This window comes from Dasypus novemcinctus, chromosome 21 (assembly GCF_030445035.2).
Source record: "Dasypus novemcinctus isolate mDasNov1 chromosome 21, mDasNov1.1.hap2, whole genome shotgun sequence".
NCBI lineage: Eukaryota > Metazoa > Chordata > Mammalia > Cingulata > Dasypodidae > Dasypus > Dasypus novemcinctus.
In genome coordinates this window covers 5,255,169-5,268,914 of record NC_080693.1, presented here as the reverse complement: position 1 = coordinate 5,268,914, position 13,746 = coordinate 5,255,169, and the positions used below count along the sequence as shown (strand labels likewise).

Below are 13,746 nucleotides of genomic sequence, written 5' to 3'. Positions count from 1 at the left end.
TACAATAAATCATAGGATCTGTAGTGAGTTCCTGAACTGAAAAAGGGTGTGGAAAGGCATTTAATATCTCTTGTGATCAGTAAAATTGATATGGACTGCCAGATTTCAGAGCAATAGCTTCCTGAGTCGACTCGATTTGGTGAAAAAGGGCCCAAGCAGGGAAGATACATACTCAGTGCTTGTGTACTCACTACCCACTCTCAGTCTAGACTCCTCAGGAAGGTGTGCAGATGGTAGTCAGGGCGATAATTGGGGTCTGCAGACTTTATACATAATACCAACAATCCCCAATGCAGCAGGTGACTTTTGCAGTGGATGATCATCAACTGGTCATCTAAGGTTGGTCAATGGAAGGTGAATCTAATCCTTTGATGATCTGTTACATGGTAGTTGGTCTGGAATGCCTGCAGTTTAGAGACAGCTTGTGAGCCATGCAGACCACTAGTCATTCAAGATAGTCACTTGACTCCCAGAAGGTCTCACAGCAGGAAAGAGAAGCACTGACAATGCAGGGAAGGAAGGCCACAAGTTTGGAGTTTATCTACACCATCAGTGGACTTCATGTAAGGGAAATAACACTGTCATTTAGGTCAAGGTTTGTAATGTAGTATCAGGAGGTTGGGTCAGGATTTGGGCCCTCTTGTGGCTCAGGAATATCCTCGGGGGCTTTGATTCTCACCCCCAGTTACTTTGTGGCAGGAATGTTTTTTAAAGGGAGGGTCCTAATATGCCACGGCTCATCTGGCAAACCAACAAGTCAAAAAATATGCAGAAAAGCAATTAGGAAATATTTTGAGATGAATGGCAACAAATGCACTACAACCAAACTTTTGGGATGTAGCAAAGGCAGTACTGAGAAGGAAATTTATACCCCTAAATGATTATATTACAAAAGAAGAAAGAGGAAAAATAAAAGACCTAAGTGCACACCAGGAGGAACTAGCAGAAGAACAGCAGACTAAATCCAAAACTAGCAGGAGGAAATTACAAACATTAGATAATAATGAGATAGAGAATAAAATGCAAAAACAATAGAGAAGTATTGAGAAAACCAGATGTTGGTTCTTTGGAAAGATCAATAAAGTTGACAAACCTTTAGCTAGACAGACAAAGGAAGAAAGGGAGAGGATGTAAAAAAATAACTTCAGAAATGAGCAGGGAACATTACCACTGATCCCACAGGAGTAAAAAAGATCTTGTTCTTCTTTGTCAAAGATAGCCAATGCAGTATACCAAAAATGCATCAGCTTTTTCTAAAGAGAATTTCTTAGGGTAAAAGCTTACACTTCTGAGGCTGCAAAAATGTCCAGACTGAGGCATCATCAGATATGCTTTCTCATCAAAGTTGGCTGCTAGCAGACCCTGTAGCCCTGCCACATAGCAAGGCAAACCGGTGGCCTGTGTGTGCCCTCTCCTCCAGGCTGCATTCCCCTTGAGCTAGCTGTGGGCAATGAAGCATATGGCAGGGCTGGTCTCTTCATCTTGGAGCTACATTCTGTGCTTAGCCTGTTGGGTATCACATTTCTTCAGCTAGGGCAGCTAAAGATCCTCAGGTCTCTCTCACATGGCAGCTTAAAAATGACACCTGCCTTTGTGTTTTGATTCACTTCTCACTATATAGTATAAAAGACACCAGCAAGAGGGTGGAGGCCCAATCCGTGTTACCCTTCACTGATACAGTCCAATCAAAGGATCACACACTCACAGGCATGTATTAGTTTAAGTACTTGATCTTCTGGGATTCACAAAAAACTTTAAACTGGCACAGATCTTAAGAGCACACTATCAACGACTGTATGCCAACAAGGTAGACTCCTAGATGAACTAGAAAGATTCCTAAAAACTCTCAAGCAACCTTTGTGACTGTAGAAAAGATAGAAAATCTCAACAGAGGAGTTAAATGTAAAGGGATGAAATCAACACCAAAAACCTCCAAACAATCAGAGAAAGACTTGAAAAGATGACTCTCCAAAGAAGATATACACAGGGCCAGAAGGATCTTGAAAAGATGCTGAACGCCTTTAGGAAAATGCAAATTGAAACTACAATGAGGAAAGAGGATTTGGCTCAACCGATAGAGCACCTGCCTACTATATAGGATGTTCAGGGTTCAAACCCAGGGGCTCCTGACCTGTGTGGTGAGTTGGCCCACGCAGAGTGCTGACACGCTCAAGGAGTGCTGTGCCACACAGGGTTGTCCCCCACATAGGGGAACCCCAAGTACAAGGTGTGCATCCCAAGAGGAGAGCTGCATCATGTGAAAAAAGCACAGCCTGCCCAGGAGTGGAACCACACACACAGAGAGCTGACACAGCAAGATGATGCAACAAAAAGACACAGATCCCTGTGCCGCTGACAAGAATGTGAGCAGACTCAGAAGAACACAAAGTGAATGGACACAGAGAACAGACAGTGGGGAGGGGGGAGGGGATGTGGAGAGAAGTAAATAAAAAATAAACCTTAAAAGAAAAGGAAACCATAATGAGATACCTTTTCACATCACTAAAACGGTTGCTATTAAAAACACAAAATAACATGGGCTTCAAAATGGGCAGAAAAGTGTTGAATCATAGGCTATAAATTTCTATCATTTATAGATGAACTATTTCACATTAATTTAGATTGTCTTTAGCTACAAAGCCAAGGACTCTGTTTCTGTTTGCTTTCCTGTTCCTCAACTTAGTCTTTCTTCTGCCAAGGAAGGCCAAATAGTGCGAGTCTATGCTCGCTAACCAACCAGCTCCATACATTGGAGCCTGTTGACTTAATAAAGCAAATGTCCCTGACTAATGCATGAGCTGCTCCCCCAATGTATTGTTATTCTATATCCCACTAGAGCTCCTGGAAGACATGGTGGAGGAGGCTCCTAGTGACGTGGCAGATGAGGAGGCCCCATCTAATGCTGAGGTAGTCACGTTTTCGTTTAAGATAGAAATGTTCCTTTCTCAGATTTATGCTTTTTCAACTAAGCATAGATCTTAATATATGATGATGTACATTACAGATAATGGGTGCTGTTTGGGGGAAGGAATATTTGCAGAGGGATTTCTACTAATAGATCACTGATAAAAGAAGGCATTAAAAATGGCAACACCAGGTCATAACCCATAGAGTTGGAGGCTTTTGCCTCAGCACCACTTTTCTTACTTGGATTAAGACTTCTGTAATTCCTGCCAAAATGGACTTGAGAGACAAAGCCCCCAGTTAAAGTTTGAGCCTTTCCCATAGGAGCCCACCATATGTATTCATGGGGTCTTTGATTTTATCACTGTGTCCCATTTGTTTTTATAAAATCACAGAGATCTGAGAAAAAAACAATAGTGTGTAGTCTGATTTTCATTACTCACTTTCTGCAACTGCAGGTGAACTCAAGAGACAACAAAAATGGTAGTTATTCTGGTTCATGCAACTGTTGTGGGAAAAATCAAAATAAAATAGGGAGTTTCCTCCAAGCTTTAGGCTGTGGACCCAGCCTGATCCTAGTTTCATTGAGAAATGAGGGTTGGGGTGTGATGAAAGGCTTTCATTAGGGTGTTCTGTCCTTGTTTCTACAGTTCCAAGTAGCAGCTGTGTTCTCTTGAGGTGGTAGAGATTTTAGTGTACAGGGGCTAATGGGAGTCCACGTGTGAGTCTCTGGGGTCTGATTTTGAGTCTGTGTGCATTAAACCGTGTGATATGTACCATTTACAAAGGAAAATTGCTAGGGCCAACTTTCTCAACTTTCTCAAATAAACCCTATCACCACTGAACATTTTATGCACATTCACTTCATCCAGCTGCACCTAGGGTGTGCTTTTTATCCCCACAACACAGGTGGAGAAACTGAGTTGCAGAAATGAACAACAGCCTGAGCTGTCTGCTCCTCAGGGGAAGGGCCTCAATGTGAACCTAGGCTTTTGGCCCCAGTGCTGATGCTCTAAGCTATAGACCTGCGCTTTATACTCAGCCATGGGAGTTTCACAGGATTGGGGGTATGATGAAAGGTTTTTTGTTAAGGTATTCTGCCCTTGTTTCTAAAGTCCCCAGTAGAAACTGTGTTCCCTTTAGGTAACTATAGGATTATCATGTGCAATTCCCCGAAGAGTTATGTCCCACTTATGCAGAGAATTGCCAGTGTCAACTTTCTCAAACACATTGCATGATTTAGCCATTGGATCAGTAGACATCAGACAAAGGAGTTCTAGCATCTCCCTATGTCTTGGAATTACCTGAGTTGACAGAGAAACCAAACTGCCCACCATTTTAAGATAGCCTCAGTAGTCACACAGCCTAGGGCAGCAGGTTGTGCAGATTTTCACAGACTTTGATATAGTTATTAGTGTCAAAAACACATAGAAAGCCCACATGCTTCTGATCACCCCAAAATCCTCTGTTGTGATGCTGACTTGGTCAACCCTGCCAGAGCTGAGGTGTCAGCTCAGCAGGTCGCTCAAAGCAGATAGACAATGGAAGACAATTTACTGCATTTGATATCATCACCATAATGGACCCTATAGATGCTCAAGTTTTATGAGTCCTTGATAAAATAGAACCCAAAGACACTTGGCTTTCAATACATTCTTAACCTGGTGTTCAACACCCTTGTTGAAATGCTCTTGGAGATCTGGCTTAGAGGGAGCCAACACTAAATCCATGTGTCCCTCCATAATGACTGTCACAGTGTTGAAACGGCAATGATGGAGAGCCACTCATGCAATGAATACACACACGTGGCACAGAAAAGGAAGACTGGAAGGAAAATTGTATGATAAATAAGTAATGATTATCGAATTATCTCAGTATATTCAAATCTACAATTACCTTTACAACAAAGCACTAGTGAATAGATGCAATAGAATGACTTGCCCAGGATTCAATGTAGTCCACGGAAAGGTTGCTTCTAATCAAGTAGAAATTCCTAAGAACATATAGTAAATGCCTTGTCAGTATATGTATATCCATGGAGGTTGAATTTGTCTGGAGATGTCCCATGATCCTGGCAACTTAGGCTAAATATGGAATAATCAGGAGGTATTTGGGGACTATCAATGAATTATATATATATATATATATATATATATATATATATATATATATATTTAGTATTATTTATAGGCTACGGTCAGTTGTTATAGATTGCCAATAGCTACAAAGCTAAGGATTTTGATTCCTCCTTCTTCCCTGCTACACTCCTGGCCAACCTGCTTTCAGTACAGAAGATAGCCCCTACAGCAGGTCATACTAGGCTTCTTACACTACAAACTCTACACCCTTTAGTATCTTGCCCAAGACTAGAATCCTCCCTGAGAAACTTACATGTAACACACCAATATACTGAGAATTACTCTGTATCCTCCTGGCTCCCCAGGAACAACTGAAGGTGGTGCTTCCAAGGACCGAGAGGATGAGGAAGCCTCACCCAATGCCAAGGTGAGGATGCTATTCTTTGTCTAAGGGAGAGGGGTCGCTTTTTGTATTCTATCTTTTGCAACTGATTTCAGGTAAGGATGCCTAATAGTATGCATTATAGATGGTATATACAGTTTTTTAGGAATGCAGAGTGTTTCATGGGAGCATGTTCCAACTGATCCATGATTCAACAGGGTATCTAGAAATGGCAGGAGTAGATTATAAACTATGTGGTAAAGGTCCTTTTCCTCAGCTGCAATTTTTATTTTATTGCTTGGAGTAAGAATTTGTAATCACATACCAAAATGGACCTGAGAGACTTTCTAGGAAAAGCTTGTGCCTTAATAGATGTGTCCTGCTATACTTTCTTGTGGGGCTTTGCCTTCACCACTGTTTCCTATCTGCTTTTCTAATGGTATCAAGCAAGCAAAAGTCCTGTTCAAACAGGGTATAGCATGATGTAATACTCATAGATTTTTCTCTAATTGCAGGTGGCTCTAGGAATAAGTGAAATGGTATGTATCTAGAATTACTGATATCTGGAAAAACATGGAAGATAAGATACCAGTGTATCAATAGTGGATTTGTCTGCAGTGATAGTGGTTCTAGTTATTGGGAGGAATGAGGATTGGGGTGTGGTTAAAAAAGTGATTTTCAAAGGGAAGAATTATGGGGCATGCTCTAAAGTCCTGAAAGCAGCTGTGTTCCCTTTAGGTGGCACGGATTTGTGTGTACAGGGGTTAGTGAGTGAGCCTATGTGGCGTCATTGTGAATGGGTGACTGTGGGATGTCAGTGTTTGCTTTCCCAAGAGATGTGCCCAACTCACCCTGTACATTTGCCATTGCAAACTTTCTCAAAAACCAAACCATTAATATTGCACATGTAGCATATATTCACTCATAAAATCTTTACCACAAAATTCTGGTTATGTTTACTCTCCCCACCTCTTACATGCAGACTGAGGGGCACAGATTAATAACCTAAGATCTCGAGTTTCTAAGAGGTAGAGTGAAAATGAGAACACAGGCATGAGGCCCATATGCTGATACTCTGAATAACCCACTCTCACTTAGCTCACAGACATGATTCATTAGTGGCCATGCAAAGGATTCCCATCATCCATGTATAGCCATTTGCCTACAGGGCTCCTAAACACTCATCTTATATATCAGGAAGCCTGAGGGTCACATAACCCAGGCTACCATTAGGGGCATTTTACTAGATACTTAGACATAGCTGTTTGTGTCAAAAGCAACAGAAGTCCTCATGTTTCTGTCAAGCTCACAGATTCTCAGAATTGGGAGACATCTGAGGACAAGCCTGTCAATCTTTGCCAGTGCTGGGTCACTGCTAAGTACCTGGCCCAACAAGATAATAATCAGGGACTTGTTTTCATCTATTTGGTAACTTTATTACCTTCAAATGATCAAATCTAAGCTACACACTCAAGGGACAATAACCAATAAGATCGTAAAGTCCCACTTAGTCATTAGCCTACTTTCCATTGCCCTTCTTGCAACTCTCTTGTAGAGTTGGTATAGAGCCTCCATGCTCAACCTGTGCCTCCCTCCTCATGAACTGGCCCACTATGGCTGGTTAGTGTGAGCACGGAGTGTCACAGCACTCAACAAATGTGCATAAGTGATAAAGAAAAGGAAGATGGAGGGAAAATATTATGTCACAATTGCTTATTTTTAAATGGCAGGGTATCAGTATTATCAAAACCACTGTAATTATCTTTATAAGGACTAATGATTTAATACAATAGAATGCTTTGCCTAGAATTAAATCCAGTCCACCAATAAAAGTTTGCTTATTATAAAGAGAAAAATACTTCATAAGAGATGAGAATTCTAGCAGCAACACTTTGAATGTGTGGAATTTGAAATGATCTTGGAAAGTTCAACAGGACAGTCACAAAATGGTCAGGAGGAGTGATGGGACTCTGTCAATGAATCATAGTGTCCGTTTTAGTACCATTTATAGATCATTTCATGTTACAATGGGATGCCTTTACATACACAACCAAAGAAACTTATTTCTCATTTGTTTTCTGCTCCTCCTCTTTACAATCCTTCCACCCAGGAGGTTGGTCCAGCAACTGATCATTCCAGGCTTACTATCCATCTACCCCCTTGCTCTCTTGCCTGTTACCACATCATGTGCAGCTCCCTTAGTAACCCAAGAGGAACATCCCAATGTACTGACAGTTACTCTATCCTTCTAGCTCTCCCTGAGGACCTGGTGGAGGAGATTCCTAGTGATAGGAAGGAGGAGGAGGTCCCATCTAATTCCAAGGTAAGGTTGCCTTTCTTTGTCTGAGCCAAAATTGTCACTTTATTATTTTTCAAATGAGTTCAGACATGAAAATCTGACCATGTAATTATAGATGATGTAGGATTCCTTTGTTTGGGGGAGACGTCAATGGGAACCTATAATTAACTGACCCTGGATTCAAGAGGGTGGCAGCAACCAAGTGTTCAGTACAGTGACTTTTCCTCACAGGCAGTTTTTCCTCCTAGGATTAAAAATATTTCAACACCCAACCTAAATTCTCAACCTAAGTATACTTGACAGAAGCATCGCTCAGGAAAAGCTTGTGCCATTGCACACACCTGCTGCAACTATTTATGGAGACTGACTTGACCTGATTCCCATTTGCTTTTCTAAAGGTATACAGAGAACAAAAGCCGGTGCAAACACTATATGGCATGGTCGAGCCCTCAGAGTACTGTGGGTTTTTTGCTTGTTTTTTGCCTAATTGTAGGTGGCCTCGGGAACAAGAAAAAACGGTATATATTGTGGAACCACTCATTTATTGAGAATGAAGCTATGATTAAAACCCAGGCTTTTGTGCTTCCTGTGGTGTGGGAACCCTAAAACCACTTTCCAGATGGGAATGAGTTATGGGCACTGTTTATGTTCTAGGTAAAGGAAAACGGCTATGTTCTACAGTCCTTGTAGACAGCTGTGTTCCCTTTAGGTGGTGTGGGTTTGCATATGGCAGTTGAGTGGGAACCGCATTTAAGAATAGGTTGTGATTGTGAAGGTTGGGTGAGGGTGAGTGTGTTTCCCTATGAGGTATTTCCCCAATAAGTAGTACAATTATCATTTTCAACTATCCCAAAATTATCCTTTCATAACTGAACACTTTACATATATTTATTCAGTCATTCGGCAGAACTACAGCACTAGTGCTTTGTTTAATATTTCCACACCTTGGGTGGAAAAACTGTGGTGCAGAGATGAATAGCCTAGAATTTCAAGCTCCTACGTATAGGAGCCTCTGTGAAATCAGGCATGCAGCCCCAATGCTGATGCCCCAAGTCACTATATTCATTCACTGCTCAGCCATGTGGTCAGTGTACACCATGCAAGGGAGGCTGAACCTCCATTTATATTCCTGGAAGTATCCAAACTGTAGAGACCCCAATCCCTACTCCTCATTGTAAGTAGTATCAGTGGTGTCATTAGACAAAGAGGTGACAAATGCCTTTACCCACTATGGCCTCGACATAGTACCACACAGAGAAAGCCCCCATTCTTGTGGTCAGTTCAGAGATTCTGAGAGGTGTTTACTGTAGTAAATCCTCCAACCTGGCCCCAACCAGATAAGTATCAGGGATATATTTTAGCGTATTTGATAACATCATCAACATGAGCTTTAGAAATGTTCAAATCCTGTAGCTCCACAACCAAGGGACAGTGACCGAAAGAACTCAAGTTACCACTTCATGACCAGCCTGGTGCCCACAGTCCTTATTTCAAGTTTTACAGCTGAGTTAGAGTCTAAATGCTAACCCCACACTTCCCCTTAGCCATGGGGAGTGTAAACATGGACAACAAACCCAGTCAATGAACACACACACGGGGTATAGGAAAGGAAGACTGGAAGAAAAAACATTACATAATATTTAACTGTCCATTTTAAATGGTAGTATTTTACTAGTTTCCAACCTTGTTTAATTGATTATATTTCTGATGAATGATTAGTGAATAAATACAATAGAATGTTCTCTCTAGAATTGAATCCAGTCCCACAATAAAAGGTTATAAATAAAAATGTCTTTAAAACAATTATTCTATTGTTACATTTTGGGAAGAAAATACATTGTTGGCAGTCAATCAAGTGCAAAATTCTACACAACAGCTAATAAATGCAGTGTAGTATAGGTGGAACCGTGGAGGCTAAAATGTTTTTTGAATTTGTCAAGAAGATAGTGGCATTTGAGTTTGGCTTCAAAATATCAGGAGGAGTAATCGGTTTCACAAGACATGGGGCAGTTTAATAGTGAACCCTGTGGTGGATGGTGGATTTTTGTTAACAATACGAATATGAGAACATTCTTACGTGAATTATAGCAAAGGTATAATACAAATACACGGTGCTAATAACACGATGGTTTATGGAGAAATTTTTCTCCATAAACTACACCTAATGCAAGCTTTAGACCATACTTAGTAGTAATATTTGAATGTTATTTCATCAATTATAACAAAAGTTCCACAATAATGCAGGATGTTTGTGGTAGGATAGTATTACCCAAAGGGGTGCTGATGCAAAGTACCAGAAATATTCTGGCTCTTGTAAAGTGTATTTATTTGGGGTAGAAGCTTATAGTTACAGGGCCCTAAGGAGTCCAACTCAAGGTACCCTAAGTGATATTTTCTCACCAAATGTCTGTTACTACATGTTGAACAAGATGGCTGCTGATCTCTTCAGAGTTCAGCCTTCCTCTTTCCTCTTAAGACTCCATGGGTCCAGCTTCTTCTGATCTTAGCATAGGCTGGCATAAGGCTCATCTCTCTTCAGGGCTCATTTCTTTCCAGGCTCAGTTCTAGTCTCTTCACAAGGTCAGCTGTTTACTATCAAGGGAACATCTCCTCTCATCCCAGGGCCTCTGCCATGTCTATGGAGCTGTCTCTCTCCCTCTGTGTATATTCTCTGTGTGACTGCCTTTGTCTGAGAGTCTGTTTTATCAGCCCCCCAAGGCAGTGGGGAACTCAACCCTGCACACCCGAATGATGTAGTCAAATCAAAGTGCTAATCTTGATTTAATCAAGTAAATGCAAAGTCTTTGAATTTAAGTCAGTCAAAGAGTATCATGCCAAGAGCAAAAAGCCAGTTTACAAACAATGAATATCCCTTTCTGGAATTCATAAAAAATATCAAACTGCCCCAGGTGCTGTATGGGAATCCTGTATGTTACACATGTTTCTTTTGTAAACTCCCAACTTCTTTAAAAAAAAATACAAATGAGAGAAAACATATAATCAATTATTAGTAACTGCTTTCCATTATTGTTTTAGTATTAATCTTTTGTTAAAGATGATGAGCTAATAAATGTCATGCTAAACAAATTTTTCTTTCTTGTACCTTAAATATATTTGTTTTAATGATCTGGATATTCTTTTGTTTCTGCTACTTTATCATCACAATAAATAATGAAGATTCTTGTTATTGCTACTTTACATTATAATCAGTAATGAAGCTGTCATTTCTTAGAGCTTTCTAAAAGAAGCAGTAGATCATTATGACTCAGATTCCATACTCTGGAACTAAACCACTTAAACTGAAATCCCACCTCTGCCACTTAATTAGTTGCATGACCTTGGGCAACATACTTAACCCTCTCATCAGTAAATTAAGAACCTATGTTATTCCCCATTTATCTTACCCATTGGCTCTTTTGCAGTTGTTTTAGCATCTGGCCTTTATATACTTACTTACTCCGGAAAGGGATGCCATAGTCAAAAAAGAGAAAATGGACCAAAACAGTGCTTCTGAATTTCAAAACAGGTTTTTAAAGCAAATGACAGAAAAGTATTGAAGGAAAAGGGCTTTGAGTTATCATAGGCTGCTCATCTTATGTTTTGCTTTGTTTAAAAGTCTAAGCTCTAAAGGTCTCAGGACTTAAAGAATTTTCTTCCCTTTGAACAAAATATTGAGAATAGAAAAGAGGCAGGCTGGCACACTCCCAGACTTGATGGAGTACCCATGTTTGTTTATGTGGAGGGAAAAAGAGAGAAAGAAGACAATTTGGGCAATATGTCCTTTGTACCAGCCACTTGCATCCCAGGATAAGGGCTGGTAGGAAAGATAGAATGTCCAGTTACTGAAAACTGAGAGCCCTATGCTTGTCTTAGGAGGGAAGAATCATGCTTTTCTTGGCATCCAGCATAGTGTTTGAGCATCAGAAAACATGTGACTTCTGCAGTCACATGGGACGTTGTGCATGGTTTAATGCTTGTTGCCATCTTGAGATTCTTAATACATTTTCATATTGAACCAGGCCCCACAAATTATGTATCTGATCCTGTCTATGCAAAGGGGCCTGAAATAATTCTGAGCACCCAGCATATAAAGGAGACTAAAATATTATGATCATTTCCTCTACCCAGCAATGAGGGGAGTGAAGTGGTTGAGAGACATCAGACTGACCTGAAGAATCTTAATATTGGGGACAAGTATGCAGGACTGGCCTATACAGACTGAAAAGTAAAGATCAAGTGAAACAGGAAGATGCTCCAGCCTGATGCTTTGATACACTGTAAATCTCGTGGAACTCCTGGTCCCCTGGGGAAACACAGAAGGAAAACTGCAGTAGCCTCAGACTCTGTTTCCCATATGCTACCAAATAGGGGCTCAAAATAGAAATAGAAATATTATTAAAATATGACATATTTGCATGCATGAGGTATGAGCTGTGGTTTTACCCTAAAAATCCATAAATAAAAGTGTGGCTTATTTTTTTAAAAGGAAGAAGTGGTAAGAATTCATCAGTGAACAATAGCATGTATTTTCCTACCCTTTGAAATTGACTATTTCATGTTGCTTTGGAATGTCTTTAATGACAAAGCTAAGGACTGCTTCCTTTTATTCTCCTGCTCCTCCATTTTGCTTCTTCCACTCCTGAGCAGCTCACTCTATACAAGTTGAAAACTGCCTCCATAATACTCTAATCCCTTCCCCAAGATAAACAAAGCACCATTAGTAATCCAGGAGAAACAGCCCCAGCACTGACTGTTAATCTCTGTCCCCCTAGTTCCCTGAGGGCCTGCTGGAGGAGCTTCTGAATGCCAGAGCAGTAGAGTAAGCTCCATCTGATTCCAAGGTGAGGTCACCTTTCTTTGTCTGAGATCAAGCTGTTGCTTTCTTGGTTTGGATAATCTGACCATGTACATTATAGGTGATATGCACAAAATTATTGGAGAATGTCTTCAATGGGAGTCTATTACTAGCTGATTCCTGTTTCTAGAGTAAAATCACAGAGGCAGCATCAACTTATAAACTATATGGTATTAGGCACACCTAATGAGCAATATTTTTACCTTGCATTAAGAATTCTGTAGCTGGTAACCAAAATGGATTTGAGAGATGCATCAATGAGGAAAAACTCATTCCTTTTCCACAGGTGTCCCCTCACCGGTTTTGGCTTTCCTTTGTTTGACCATTCTTTCCTATCTGATATTCTAAAGTCAAGAAGAGGACAAAATCCTTCTGTTAGCATTACATAATAATTTGTAATTCTTACAGTGTATTCTTGTCTGTAATTTCAGCTGGCCTGAAAAGAAAGTGTCAATGGTAGGTGGGCTGAGGAAAAAAATCTACATGATAAGAAATGTGGGTCTTTCTTGCTGGCTTCAGTCAAGAGCCCCCTGATTAAAACTCCCAGGTAGGAACAAGGATTTGGGTATGGGGAAGTAAATGGGTATTTCACGCAAGAACTAGAGTGATGTTTCTTGAATAGTTGGATTCTGTTTAGATGGCATGGGTTTGTGTTCATGTGAGTGTTGTGTGTGTATATGAGTATGTGCTGTGATTCTCAGTGTAATGACTGTGATTGCCAATGTGCATGTGTGAGATCCTATGTCTGCTCTGTGCCTTCCTAGATTTCTCTCCTATAACCAGCACAATTACCTGTGCAATTCCATAATAATTTCCTCAAGGACATATACGTATGTCCACATTATCAAATTATATACTTCAAATAATATAGTTCATTGTAAGTCAAGTATGCCTCTAAACCTGGAAAATATCCCATAACAACCCAGGAAAATGTTCAAAGGACTCCAAGTGAAAATTCTATGTTAAAAAATCACTGTCATTAGGATTTAATGAGAAGAATTCATTTAATACTGAATAGTATAGCCTGTGTAGAGCACTTTACTTACCCCTAATGGCACTTTCATTGACGATGATGAAAGAAAAGCAGCCCTATCTGTCCTTTTGAACATAGGAGAAAAGAGGCTTAGAATCCAAGTTAATTTTGCAGAAATGCAAAGTACCAAACAGGAAACTAGGCACTGAGATATTAGGTGGTTTGATACCAAAACACAATTTCATCATCCCTCTT

The 13,746-nt window shown here is 40.3% G+C and overlaps 1 protein-coding gene across 5 annotated transcripts in view; it reads right to left on the bottom strand.

Moving 5' to 3' along the window:
* LOC131274924 (uncharacterized) overlaps nucleotides 1–13,710 on the bottom strand; it is a 101,212-nt gene extending 87,502 nt beyond the window's left edge. For all 5 annotated transcript variants that reach the window (XM_071210266.1, XM_071210264.1, XM_071210265.1 and 2 more), the window contains exons 1-2: nucleotides 13,565–13,710; nucleotides 12,722–12,862 (exon numbers count right to left, since the gene is read on the bottom strand). The gene's annotated coding sequence lies outside the window, so the exon portion shown is untranslated. The remainder of the gene's footprint in view (nucleotides 1–12,721; nucleotides 12,863–13,564) is intronic.
* Nucleotides 13,711–13,746: the final 36 nt, after the last annotated feature.